Source organism: Artemia sp. Qi Xiang Cuo, chromosome 18 (genome assembly GCF_049724085.1).
Source record: "Artemia sp. Qi Xiang Cuo chromosome 18, ASM4972408v1, whole genome shotgun sequence".
NCBI lineage: Eukaryota > Metazoa > Arthropoda > Branchiopoda > Anostraca > Artemiidae > Artemia > Artemia sp. Qi Xiang Cuo.
The window spans coordinates 22167408-22182943 of NC_142811.1; the positions used below are offsets into that span (position 1 = coordinate 22167408).

Here is a 15536-nt window from a genome sequence, read left to right on the forward strand (position 1 = left end):
ATTACAAATGGTTCTTGTTTTACAGATCTGTTATAAGAGAAAAACACAATTTCTACATGCCACATTAGAATCAAATTATTATATTATTTTTGAATAATCTAAAAGAAAGCGAAACATTAGGTAGGAATTTCAAATTTTAAAGTAGAACAGTATTTATATGTCCTAGTTAATAAGATAGTGGCAGATATTATGTCAGCATTTTCATTGATTTGTTAAATCATATAATGATATTCTATTCATCTTATTGTCAAATTAAATTTATTGTTCTAGTTCATTTAATCTAAAAATCAAACCAGTAAACATATGGTGATTCGCGTAGTTTTTTTTTTAGTAGTTGATTGTAAAACTGTATTTGAAGTCAAAGCCCATATCTGCTGGTAAACAATATTTTATCTTCTTCTTTGGTATGATTAAACATTAAAAAAAGTAATGATCCGAAAGCAGTGATATATTCTATGAGTAGGGAATGGAGACAGAAGATTGAAAATCCGTTAAAGTACTTTGTTTTAACAAATTCATAGGTTGAGCAAGATGAAAAAACTAAGGAACTGAGCTATAGCCTGATTATGAATCAAGAGAGTATGTCTCAAGCTCTTATCTCTATCCCTCTCTCAAATAGCATTAGAGATATCTTACAAGGCTGGACATTAGATACACATGAATTTCACATACAGCATACAAAAGGCATTAAATTTTTAGTTTTCTTCATTATTTGATGGCTAAATAAAGAAAATACCACTTAATACACTTTTTACTTTAAATTGCAGCTTGAAGCAATCTAAGGAATTCTCCTTTTAAAGCTCCAGAATAATGACTTGTGTTGTTTTCAACGTTCTCTAGAAGCCAGGTGCAGTCTGGATGCTCAGTAGCATTCCATCTGAGTTTTCACACTCTGGAGAACCACTCGGAATCCAGCCTTCATTTAAAAGAATCAATAGAGTGAGCAAGTAACTGTTTCTTCAGATAATTTCTTCCAGATGATAACAATTCGTGAGGAAAAGAATTGAGTGCGGACTCTGGATTTGGTAGACTGCTTGACAAGTATCAGGGGATTAACCCTAGTTCTTATATTGGGACCAACAGTAGGGAATAATACTGGGGGAGTATTAGCGTTCGTTAACTTATAGGCTAGAATGGCATCCCCTTTATTTCTCTTTTAAACAAGTCTAGGAAGATTAATCTGCGTAAGTCTAGCAGAGTAGGAAAGCTCCCGCATACCACATACCACTCCAATGGCACATCTCTCCACATCTTCAATAACATTTGCATCTTTTTAAAATAAGGGGAGGAAAGTGACATTCCAACTTCAAGCTTGGGATGCATCTGTCTCTTATATAGAAGACTGATGACTTTAAGGGAAGGAATGGAAAGAGTATGCATAATCAGTCCAACACTTGAATCAGCAACAGTAGCACACCTTTTAGCATGAGTGCTGAGTTTTAGTTCATTGTCAATAGTGACACCAAGATCTTGTTGTCAATAGTGACACCACGATTCATTGTTTACAGAGCAGAGTGGGTGGCCTAAGAAGAAATAAGAGCTACAAGGATTTATTTTGCCAAAGTAAATCATATGGCACTTGTCAGTATTGAATTCAAAAAGCCAAGCCTCGACTAATTGGCCAAAAAGTCCAAGATTATTTTGTAGAAGGGCATGATCTTCACAGAACAAGCCTGGTCCGACAAGCTTCAGGTCATCAGCATCGAGAGTAGATTTACTGCTGATAATGGAATGAGCATTGTTGATGAAGATATTATATAGCATAGGATCTAAAAAACTTTCCTGAGGAAATCCATTCAAAACATGTGTAGAGGAAGAAAGAATACAGTTACCAGAGCTTACAACTTAACACATTGAGATTGCAGATGAAGAAAATCAAAGATACACATTTTAATTATTTTATTCAAAACAAAAGAGCCAAGAGAGAGCAACATTGCAAAACAAAATTAAAAAAAAAAAAATATTCCTCATTAAAAAACAACCAAATCACTAACTATGGTAACTATATTGCAAAAATTAGTTTTTACGGAATTACTCAGTTTCAACCAGAGCACTCTTAAATGTGAGCATTGTTGATGAAGATATTATATAGCATAGGATCTAAAACGCTTTCCTGAAGAACTCCATTCAAAACATGTGTAGAGGAAGAAAGAATACAGTTACCAGAGTCATCAAACAACTGAACACATTGAGATTGCAGATGAAGAAAATCAAAGATACATATTTTTATTATTTTATTCAAAACAAGAGAAAGCCATAGGCTTGTTACAATACAAAACACAAGAAATGACAGCTCAACAGCAACATTGCAAAACAAAAATTAGAAAAAAAATTCTTCAGTAAAAAACAACCAAACAACTAATTATGGTAACTATATTGCAACAACTATTTTTCATAGAACTCAATTTCAACAAGAGCACTCTCAAATGTGTGCACTGTTTGTGCAGAAACTACGGTATCAGGTAAACTATTCCAAATTTCTGTTGCTCAATTAATAAAGCTACATGGACCTATTTTCTTGTACACTTGTGGCTGACACAGTTTATATGAGTTTAGTTGAGTGGCTGAGTAATGAATATACTTGTAGAAATCAGTTCATTCCACATTATCAACACCCTTAATAATACAGAAAATATTGATAAGATTAATCCTATCCCATTGAAATTGCATGGAAGGAAGTCCCAAACATTGCAGTCAACGTTGATACGGTAAATGACTCAAATATGGCACAAACTTTGATGCCCAATGTTTAACCTTTTCAAATTGATGCAAATCACGTTTCCATGTCTGATACCACACAGAGGACCACTCTTCTACCACCAGGTGTACTATTATCTTGAATAGTGTCATTAAAGTTTGAAGGTTAAATTCCTGACACTTCTCTAAATTCAAAAGACTATAATTAGCATTTCGCAAAATTATTGACACGTGTTGTGAAACTTCAACTGGTTATAAAAGTGAATACTTAAATCCCTTACTGAATCCGTAGATGAAACAGGTGTATCACCAAGAAAATAAGAATAAGTTGAGCTTCTCAAGAAATAATGAAGTACAAAACCTTTTTGAAGGTTTACAAAACATGGAGTTTGATTTACATCAATAATTTAGGGCATTTAGATCCCCTTGAATAAGAACAATGTCTACTGGGGAGATGACACTTTTGCATCATCCACAAACAGCTTGACAGTCAAGTGACTAATTACTTCAGGAAAATCTTGGACAAACAAACAAAATAACACTGGGCCAAAAAAAACTGCCTTGTTGCAAGCCACTCAAAATTGGGCTCTCACTTGAAATTACACTACCAGCTATAACTTGCTGTGAATGGCCTGATAAGTAATCTTTAATCCACGCTAAAGTTCTACTGCCTAGCTCATACTTTTCACATTTTTCGAGCAACCAACTAACTGAAATTTTGTCAAATGCTTTACTGAAGTCAATGTACAAGCAATCAAACTTTAAATTGAGATCAGGCATATTTTGGAAATCTCTAATAGCTTCAAGCAACTGCGTATTTCATGCACAGATTTCCCTTCAAGCTTGACAGCACATAATTTAATTGCAAGTCACATGTGACAAACTTTGTCACAAGTTATAGAAACGTCAAGCAGAATCATGTCTGCAGGCAAACCTGAATCAAGTAACTTTCTGGTGTGGTCATATATTTCTAGAAGATTGATATCAACATATCTTCCTGAACAAAAGCCATGTTATGGGCTGTGTAAAATAATATTTGCATCAAGATGTCTAATAACTGCAGAATTCATTATCCTTTCAAGAACCTTAACAACTACCGATGCCATGCTAAAAGGTAAATAGTTTTTAGCAGGGTCCTTTCCATCTTTCTAAAATAATGGAATGATATCGGCAGTTTTCCAATCCAAAGGTAGTCAGATTTATTCAATTTGAGGGACACAAGTCCCTTTAGAACTACTGTTTCAGTGATTAGAATTGGTTCGATCTTAAGTGATACATCATATTAAGGACGTGTAGGAAAACCAGACTGGAATTGGAGAAAAAAACAGATGAGTTATTAGTAGAAAATTTCAACTTTCAGCTCAGAATCGGCAACTGGTTGATTATTGTGCAGTAGGGTGGTCCTTAGGCACCTAATGTTAGGGATTTAATCCATATACCGATCGCGCCAACTGCGCCGTTAAGGTTTGCGCCGCAAGCTGTGAACCTGAACCCCATAAGTTTTCCGATCGTGCCACTTTTAACGCTAAAGATTGTGCCAATTGTGCCATTGACGATTGCGCCAAAGCAATGGGGAGTAAGGTAAATAGGTGACCGCGCCAATCTCAATCTTAGAGAGAAAATAAAATGTGTAACTGTAGAAGTGTAACCTCTTTTCCTCGAGTAATCTCAAAATCAGATTCCTTAGGGAACACTACCGATGGAGTGCAATTGAACAAGTTATCTACTATGCGGTGCTAGATACAGACATTTAAATAAAACGACACAAATAGAAAATGAATGGTTTTATTGAAATTTACATTTCGGGTATGCAACAATGTATGTATATGATCAAGGCTTCAGTTCAAATCGACGACAATAGAGGCAAAGTTAATCATTAAATTGACAATATGAAAATGGCCATTATCAAGACGCGAAAAACATTTTTCTTCACTATCACATGAGTCTAGATTCTGCCTCTAAGAGCTATTTTACGATTGGCCCAACTCCTGTGGAGGGCCCGCTACTTTGTCATTATGTTTACAAACTAAAATCATTATGCTAACTGATTGCCCAATAATTTATTTTCAATATCTGATGATTAGACATTCATATTCCTATGATAAACTTCCTGTGAATTTTGTATCTCGTGGTTTTTTTATTGCCAAGTATCTTCGCGAAATTCAAAACTGTCTTCCTAGTGCTGTAATTTGACCGGTAGCTTTTCCACACTTCAAAACGTCTGGAATGCTACGAGGCATTTATATCGGAAGTATCCTTAGAAGTAAAGAATTTAATTTTTTGTATTTTAAATATATCACATATTACTGACGGTACATACGGTACACGGTACGTACACGGTACATATTACCCTTCCCATTATTTATTGACGTCCCGTCATTAGGACTTGCCTGCCCATAGGTTTTTGAAATATTCGCGATTTATTTAATATTTGTCCTACATAATTTAAATTGACATTGTTATTATTTTATACTTTTCTTTAAGCTTAATCAGGAGTGCTTAAAAATTTTCTATATTAATTTTCTTATTTTATATCCTTTTCTAATGTTCCTCCACTGGACTAAGATTATCTATGGTTATAGCCTAGCTACTATACTAAGGATTTTATTTTTGTTTTTTCTACATCTAACACTATTAGCTTCTACACTTCCAACCTTACCAAATATTATCAAGGGAAATGTTTTTTTTTGTGATTGGGACTATACTATTATTACTATAAGATTTTTTTGAAAATTCACCTTTTAAAAGTCTTTATCCTTTGCTAACTATAGGATAATTATGCTTCCTATCTATGCTAAATTAATGAATAATACAACAATAAACATAACTCTATCTGAACATCTAACACTACATATAAGAACGATTTAAAACAAAAAATATTATGTCCACCTCGTTCACTGGTAAACATAATAACACTTTCACTGGGAATGTTTGCTATGTAATATTAATGATATGTTATCGGAATTGTTAAGTTATCAAAGTTATTAAAATGTGAAATATGCAAATTCACGCCTATTTCACCACCTTACATGGCTTTTAGCGTACTCACTCCTTCTGTTGTAAATTATGGTAATTCACTCTTTTCGTCTTCTACAAAAATTTTTTAAAACACTTACAATAGCTTCTTCACAGAATATATCGAGTATGGCTATGTTCGTCTAGGACGAAATGCTTTCTTTAATTGTCAAACGGGAAATGATACTTCCAGGTGCAGGTGCGTGGAATTTTGATATCAGAGTTCATTCTCACCTGTTGTTTTGGATAGTTCATAAGGTGCTTTATCTTTGAGGGGTTGAACACTGGGACAGCGTTGATAATAGATGGGTTGATCTTCTTTTCAGCATATCATTCTTGGGATATTTTAAAGTACATAGAGAATGTATTTCTCGTATAAAATTGTTCGTTCGTGTACTTAGAGATTAAGTTCTCTTATAAAATTGTTCGTGCATGGCTTGCATCTATTAGCTTTTGCGGTGATTCCTTGGTTAATCACAGGCGAATTGATGTTTGGATTTGGAATGGGTCGACATCAAACTTTAGTGACTCCTTCAACATATTGTCTTTAACTTGTGGAAGGAGTATATTGTCACTGAGGGGTTTCCAGGTCTGTTTTTCAGAAATTATCTCGTAACATTTATGGGATAACCGAGATAGGAACTTTTCGCTTGGATAGAGGTGATAGGATGGGTTCCGAGAAATGGTCGGAGGGGATTCAACGCGTCAAACTGCGACACGTAAATAATCTGGGTTCATCCAATATCAAAATTATATAGTTATATGGTGCATGGGATTATCATCCTTGTCCAAAAAGATTATCAAGAGTGACATTTTTGTGATTACATATTTTACTGGTAGATAAGATTGTAGGGACTTACATGTTTATATATTTCGGTATTACCATTGGTGCTGACATTTATTCGATAGTGTTAAGTGGTATAGAAATTTGTTTGTGATCGAGGAACCATGATCAAAAAGGTAACCGTAACTTTCGTCCTAGCTTCGTTGCCTGGAAATTATGGTGAGTACTCTTCGTTGGTTGAGGGATGATGAAAATAAATGCTACTAGGTTGTATCTGCACTGTTCTACGTATTGTAATGAATGATTTCTGATAGGTCATTCCAATTCCTGTAATAAAAATTACGAGGCAGTATCACACGTTCTTTGAAATAAGTAGTTATAATACATAATAGGTAATACGATTGTGTATATTTATGGCGAGTTTTACGCTACAAGACCATATTAAACAAATACACTAAATACGCATATATTGATCTTAACAAAACGACAAAAATTATCATATTGGTTTCAAATATATAGAATTTCCGTTGGGAAATTTAAAACAGATATTTCTTCTAATTTGTTTAGAAAACACGACGATATAAGACCTATTTAATCCTTCAACACTTATTTAATTCTCCCTTATATTTAAAACAATCATTTAAACATAAGTTACTCTACATCATTAAATTTGAGGTCTCAGTTTACAACATATTTCATGCCTTCATTGTTTACGCACGTCTGTGCTGTTTAAGAAACGCATGTTGCAGCGTCGTAGCCGCAGGGTTTTGCGCAAACAACGCTTACAATGAGGGAACTAGACATAGCAAGGACGAGTGGAGACCTCTATACCCACTCGTTTTCAAATGTCTTCCCTTTTTCTTGGCTTAGACGTTTTCGTGTGGTTCCGGGTTTAGCTTCTGCATTTCAGCCGTTTCCCCGTGTTCTTCTTTTGGGTTTTGCCTTCTTAGTCTCAAAATTTTTCCATAATTAAAAGTCAGTAAGGTTCTCATAGCCAGGGAAATCGCGAATACGAAACATACCGTCAGTAGTATGTTCCACCAGAAATTGGTTGAGAATAATCCGTATCTATTATCCATGTACGTTAACCTTTGGTATTCATTAGTAAATAGGGGGATCTGGGAATCTAATGCTTCTATTATTTTTGTAAGCCTTAATGTTCCTTTATTCTTTTCTATTTTGGACCATATTGAGGTTTTTATTTCCTCACTATCTATATTGTGAATGGTGTAAGACAAGTTGATTGCCTCAAAATCGATCATTTTAGGACTTATTATATTTGTGCTCGTGGTAATTAACGGCGTTTGAACTGTTGACTTTTTAGTTACAAGTCGACATCCTTGTTTTATGGTTATCGTGCCTACATCTTGTAATAGTAATTCGGTCCTGTAACTTGGATCGATTCTTTCAGTATTATTATAACAAGACAAAGTTCCAATAGTTTCTTTTGCTGTCCGTTCGTAGGTGAAACAGAGCCCAAACTTCCCATAATATAGAGTCCGTCATTAATCTCAATAACTGGGTTTATTTTGGGTTGTTCAATTGGTTAATTAATTTTTGTAGGGGTATAGTTGATTCTCGTAAGGTAGCTACTCAGTAGGCAGTATGTGCCAAATAGGACCTAAAATACTACCTGTCATCATCGGCCGACCACGAGCTTCCTACATCAGGCCTTTTTCGTTTGCCACTTATATTTTGAATTAGACTATATTGCTTTACGGTTGAAATACTGCTTTGGGGAGTACAATATGAGACATTGTCATTTATATGAAAACTCTTGGCCCGACCTTAGGGTTGTTCTTATAGTTAACATTGCCTCTATAATTTTTTTCAATTTAATTTCACTTGAAACGTTCTTTGGAATTGGGAATTGTCCTGGACTTGGGATATTTGGGAGCCAGTCTACCGGCTCGGGGTTCGGCCCGGGAAACTTCAATATTATTCTCCACCACACTCCAAACCGTCAGGCAACACCCCGATTTCTTTCAGTTGGACTGGATACATCGTACAGGAATGGTACGGGTAGACTTTTTATGATTTTTACTTGCGAGCTAGAAGTTTTTAAGCTATTATTCCTTTATGATGCCTATCCATTAAAAATCTCTTAATTATGTACTGACTAAGGGTAATTCCATCTATCGGTTTTTTTTACCGTTCTACCCGACTGTGTAGTTACTTTTTCCTCTGTTTCTTGCGGTTTTTTCTTTTTAGGTTTTGCTAGTGATATAAGATCAAACTTTTTATATTGTTTTATCAAAAATTCTTGACCTTTCAATTTTGTTTCTTTTGCATGCGTGGCCGCTGAAGTCGGTTTTGCTTTCTCCTATTTATTTAACGGCCATATGGTCTGATTTGCCGTCACACTCTTTGGAACTGTTATCCGATAGGTCTATATTAGAACTTTTAGATACGGTACTTAGGATTTTTGAGGTATCACGAGCCCTTGCTTCCTAAAATTCTACTCCTCTGGAAGTAGAGGGTTTGTTTTCTAAGTCATCACTTTGAGTTTTTGAAGAAGTAACGGAAAATGTTTAAGACTCATTTATTGCCTCAGGCATCTTTTATTATTAAATTAGCAACATTTTAAGAAATTTAAAAATAAATTTCTTGTGAATTATTGTCTCGATTAATCAGTAGCAGTACTGAACCCCTCGTGCTCAAAATCCTCCTCAGGGCTATACAGTGGTGTTTCTTTTGTGGATGGTGAAGTTTTCCCCACAGTAGAGTGCAGACGGTCTAGTATCATACTATTATCTTTTCCTTTTTAGCTTAAAGCTTATTCAAAAAGGCAATGCAAAGAACTCCCCCTAAAAAAAGGTCCCTCCGGATCCCACCCAAAATACTAATGAAATTGATCCTTTTTTGCCCCATCCTTTCATGTGAGCTATCACAAAGCTCACATGAAAGCTCAAATTCTAAGAATAGGACAATGATCAATGTTGGAGCAAATGTACCTATAGATGATAATGGCTTTTAAGAGGTCCTTTCTAGGAGCTCCAAAAAAAAACATCCCCAATCAAAAGTATTTCCCCTCCTCCTGTCCAAGATTATCCTCCCAAAAACTTAGGAATTTACCTCAAAATTTCTCCTAATACCCCTTTTGAAATAATAAAGATTACTACAATCAGGGTTGCAATTTTCAAAATGCTAAAATCAATGTTTTCTCTTAACATTCACCGTGATGGATCTTTGCTAATAGCTGTCCAAGATCAGAAATCAGCAGATATAATACTTAATCTAAAATCTCTTCTGAATACTCCAATCAACTCATCTGTCCATGAATATACAACAACAACAGAAGACAAAAATCATTGCTGAATTGACAAAATCTACATCCCTAATCATATGCTCATTCAAGCAAAAAAGATCTTGCTCTACTATTAATAAAGCTGAACATTGATACACAGTCACATGAAAAATAAATCAACAACACAACACATATCAATACGCCAGTGGAACGTAAGATCACTTACACAAAATAAGTTAGATGAACTAATATCTTTTATCAATAATAATTCCATCAATATTGCTTGCCTACAGGAAACTCATTTAACCTAAAATCAACAAATTAAGTCTCTGGGATACACTATCCTGAGAAAGGATAGATCGTAAGAGAGAATAGGAGGTGGAGAAGCTTTAATAGTCAAAAATAATATAAAATTTTGTGGCATCAACTTGACAGATTTTGTAAATGATGTTGATGCAATTGGTATCAGTGTTTGGCTGAATAATACAAAAACTTGCAAAATAAGGTTTTATAACCCTAATGGCCAAACTACAGATGCCATGGATTTCTTCAGCTACATAAATAATTCTAATATGTTGAAAAATATCATTATTTGTGGAGACTTCAATGCCCACAGCCTTTTGTGGGGGAATAAACAAGCAAATAACGCTGGTAAGTTCATTGCCGAAGATTGTTCTTTTCGGCCAACCATCCAGGGCTAAACGGAAAGCAGGTCGTCCCCGTCTGGGGTGGGAGGACGTCATAAAGAAAGATTTAAAGGAAATGGGAACTTCGTGGGCGGGTGTAAAAAGGGAGGCTTTGAATAGATTGGGGTGCAACTCTATCTCAGTTAAGCAAGTTCTCAAAATGTTCAGCCCATCTCGCTTTAGTTTTTTCCTTATCGCTAATTACCACCCCATTCCTATCTTTAACTGGGACAAGTCCGGATTGACTGCTCCCTCTCAATCTGTGAACGTGCCAGTACAATATTTTACTATTATGCCGTCTAGCTGCATCTTCCAGATCCTCGGCAATTTTATCCCTGGCCTCCACTTCATACCTCTTTAGTTCATATTTTAATGCTTTCTCTATTTTCTTTACATTTCTTTTGTTTTCATACGATCTACAACTCAGATAATTCTTGTACAAGTCCTTTCTCCTTTCTATTATACATAAAGCTTTTTCACTAATATTCTTAGCTGCAGTTCTAGCTTTCTTCCCTAATACACCTTCAGCAACTTTACAAATTATTTTTCTAAAATTATTCCAACCGTTTTCCACATTATCAAATTTTAAACTCTCAAGTTTAGTATTCATCTGTTTCTCGAAAGTTTCGCTCAAATTCTCATCCTGGAGTCTACTATCATCATAACTTCCCGAGAGGTAGTTACCCTTCCGATACTTCAGCTTTAAATTAATCCTTGACACTACTAGATGGTGATCTTTACTTTTAACATCAATAACAGCACTCCTATATACTCTAGTATCTTGTATTGATCCTGCCAGTCTTCGGTTTACTATAACATAATCAATAAGGTTTGCTGTCTTACCATCACGTGAATAAGATGTTAACTTATGAGCCATTTTATGACCAAACACCGTATTGGTTATAACTAGTTTGTTATACCTACAAAATTGCAAAATTCTGTATCCATTACTGTTTTCTTTTCCTACACCAAATTTACCTAAGCTAGGATACCATTTATCCCTATTTCTACCAACCTGGGCGTTAAAATCTCAAAGTAATAATATCATATTTCTACCTGGGACCTTGTCTATTTGCTCCTGTAACTGTAAGTAAAATTCGTCTCAGTCACTAGTATGTCCGTCAGTCGGTTCTACAGGGGCGTATACTACTATAACTGATACCCTGAACTTTCTAGTCATAAAATGAGCAATTAGTATTCTATTATTAATACCTTCCCAGCCTAAACAAGACTTAGCAGCTTTCTTATTCATCATGAGCCCTACTCCCTCCCTATGTACTCCATCCTTTCTGCCTTAGCAAACAAATTCTATATCACCAAATTTCATGTTTCCTACCCCTGAGATATGTTTCTGAAACTCCTCTTAAATCCAGTTCGAATCGTCTGAATTCGTCAGTCAAAATGTCGGTACGATAGTCATTTTTTAATGTCGTAACATTCCAAGTTCCAATTTTCATTTTCTCTAAAACAATGAAATTATTTTCGCCTCAGGAAAAGCAATGATCCCGGATACCAGTGCAGGACGGGGATCACATATTTTCTCAAGTTTATGCCGAAGTGCTTAAGGCGGCTTATATCCGGACAGCAAGAAGTCCCTGGAACCTCCATGAATGGAGGCTTTGTGCAATCCTGGGCCCATCTTGGTCACAACATGGTTTTCAGCACTTGACGATGCTCTTCCATCAACAGGATTTGAAATCCTGCACAGACAGTCTCAAGCCTATTACCTCCGATTCATTATATATTCATGCCTACAAATATTATGCTACTACGGGGAGTCAACCCATAATAGATAAATTAGCTACGAAGAGGTTTTTCAGCCCAAAGACGCCCATCAAAACATACCAAGCCCAGATGAATTGTCCAATAGTCAGAATCAAGTGCGAATGCTGTGTCGTTTACTAGGCTATAATTTCCTTGAGGGGCGCCACTCCTCAAGTGGGAATAGAGTTAACCGCAAGGTCCCCAGTCTTGCGGGTACCCCGAAAAGGTCAAGGCAGCCCTTTGCAGAGACCGTTGTCCATAGATCTAGATTTTACGCCCTGCCACAGTTGTCCTCCTATAGAGGATCCTCCCGCGATGGTGTTCTTCATCACCATGCAATTTAACCCATTACTGGGAGAAATATTGCAACTCATGGGACTTGTGGACAAACCAGAGGGCCCTTTTGAGTGTACGTTTGAAGGACCTTCTTCCTCCTCCACCTGTATTTATGACCCCGGGCGAGGGTGCCCCAGATTCTATTATGGACCCCCAGGGACAAGTTCCCCCCTTAGTCCGTGCCTCCTATGGAGGTACCCTGAACATCTGTAGAGCGTTCCCTTATCGCCACCTGGGGATACGCTGAAGGGCCTGGGAGAGGCCAGATAAACTGATCACTTTTGTTTTGCAAAGGCCTTATTAAACTACTTACAGAATGGAGCTCAACAACTTTTCCGAAATAAAAAAATCATCCTTCAATTCAGTTAGTTCTTTGTGTTTCAGTTAGTTATACTAAATACAACTTTAGGTACTTTGAATCTCTCCCCTTTCTCTGGAAAGGGGGAGAGAGAGGATCACCTTTTCTTCTGGAAAAGACCGTCTAACCCCTGCCTAAATGTCAAGCCTGTATTCATATGCTTTATGTATTTTTTTTTAATGTGCGTTCTTTTTCATTTTTGAAGCCATATTAAAAAGTTACCGAGCATCCTGGAAAGAGTTTATTATTAAAAACTATTAAAAATAATATTACTGAAAATATTAGAAATTAAAGAGCATCCTAGGAAGAGGTACATCTAGCAGACAAGGACAATCACGAAAAGTAGAACTCTTGCGTATCTTTTACAGCATTCATCTGGGTTTATTACACTGAGCAAAAACTGAGAAGAATAGAAGCACAATTTTTTATAGGTCTGTTTTTAAGGATTACTGAAATAAGATAACATTAGTTGCACTAAAGTTAAAATGTAACTTAAAGGGCTTTGTTACCAACCTTGATTACAATACCTAGTCAGATACATTTAAATCAACCGCCAATTTATTATTCTTTCTATCGACACCCTTGATGACAATTTCTAGTTATATACATCTAAATCAGTCACCAACTTCTCATTCTTTCAATTTACAATCTTGATGACAATATCTAGTTAACTACAGTTAAATCAGCTTTCACTTTGTTATTTTTTATATTCACAACCTTCATGACAATTTCTAGTTAGATAAATTTAAATCAGCCTCCAAGTTGTTATTCTTTGTATTGACAACCTTCATGACAATGCCTAGTTAGATATATTTAAACCAGCTACCAACATCTTATTCTTTCTATTGACAACCTCGATGACAATATCGAGCCCGATAGATTTAAATCAGCCTCCAACGTGTTATTCTTTGTATTGACAATCTTGATGACAATACCTAGTTAGATACATCTAAATCAGCCTCCAACTTGTTATTCTTTATATTGACAACCTCGATGACAATACCTAATTAGATACATCTAAATCAGCCGCCAATTTCTTATTCTTTCTATTAACAAACTTGATGACAATATCTAGTCAGATACATTTAAATGAACCGCCCACTAATTATTCCTTCTTCCTCTTTCTATTAACAACCTTGATGACAATACCTAGTTAGATACATTTAAATCAGCTAACAACATCTTATTCTTTCTATTAACAACCTTGCTGACAATACCTAGTCAGATACATTTAAATCAACTGCCAACTAATTATTCCTTCTTATCCTTTCTATTAACAACCTTGATGACAATACCTAGTTAGATACATTTGAATCAGCTACCAAGATCTTATTCTTTCTAATGACAACCTTGATGACAATATCTAGCTAGATACATTTAAATCAGCCTCCAACTTGTTATTCTTTGTATTGACAACCTTGATGACAATACCTCTACATGTAGTTGCAATAGAAGTAGTAATAGCATTAAACGTAACAGTAGTATTAGCAGCAGTGTACACATATTCCCTCCTGGTGGGATGATCCTCCCCTTTAAGTATTCTCTGAAAGTTCCAACTTAATACCCAAATATATATTCTCCTCTACTACAACTAGTAATACTAATACTACTACTATGACTACTATTATGACTATGCCTAAGGGTATGAAGTTGAAATTTTCAAGGAATTTTGAGGAGGGAAGGTGAACTGAATCACAACACACCCTCTGTATGCAGGTTGTCAAAAGGGTGTAAGATCATTATCTTAGGAGTAGTTTGGCATGTGAAGTTGAAACCAAAGGGGCTTGTTGTGGGGGATGTTGATCTAACCAAAGAACATATTTGCATCCTAATGCTATTGCTTCTACTCATGCTACTACTAATCCTACCACTAATATTACTACATCTACTTCCACCACTGCCACTGAAGCTAAGGCTACTACTAGTAACTCTACTGCGACTACTACTACTGCAGCTATTAAAACTAAGGGCATTAAGGCGAAAATTTTGGATATATTGAAACTATATGGAACAAAATCGAAACACACTATTCCCAAACACAATGTCAACACACTGTCAAGAGGACGTATTAGATATGCTTCAGGAACGGTTGGTGGTATTCAATTGAAATCTCAGCGTCTGTTGAAGAGGATGTTGAAGAAACCAAAGTTACTATGCGCATACTGAAACTGATGCTACTACAACTATTACTACTAGGCAAGTTAAGAGTATTAAGATGAAGCTTTTAAGGAATATTCAGGCGGATGTTGAACTTAATCAAAACAAACTATGAGCATGTGGATTTTCAAAAAGGTGACAAAGCAATAACTCAAGAACAGCTTACATTATTAAGTTAAACCTGTAAGAGTAAAAAAAACAATATACATGCGAGTTTTCAAAAGGGCATATAGGCAATATCATAGGCACTCTATAATCGCTGGAAATATTATTGAAACTTTTCAAGGAGCTAATTCGATTCAAATTAAAAGTTTTAGTGCCCTTTCTAAAAGAGAAAAAAAGACATTGGAGAGCAAGCAGCCCTCCTCCCAAGCCCATTCATTTTCCGAAAACATCGAGTAAAAACTTTTGAGATAGCTATTTTGTTCAGCATTGCAGAACGGTCCAGCAACTATGTCTCTAGGTATATTGGGTATTTCAACTCCCCAAAAT

The 15536-nt window shown here is 35.6% G+C and overlaps 1 protein-coding gene and 1 long non-coding RNA gene across 3 annotated transcripts in view; one reads left to right on the forward strand and one right to left on the reverse strand.

Annotated features, from left to right (window-relative positions):
- The window catches only part of LOC148941329 (transcription initiation factor TFIID subunit 5-like), a 279459-nt gene that overhangs the window by 73706 nt on the left and 190217 nt on the right, over positions 1 to 15536 (forward strand).
- Positions 1 to 15536, reverse strand: part of LOC148941330 (uncharacterized) — a 75143-nt gene that overhangs the window by 19263 nt on the left and 40344 nt on the right. The gene's annotated exons all lie outside the window — the stretch shown is intronic.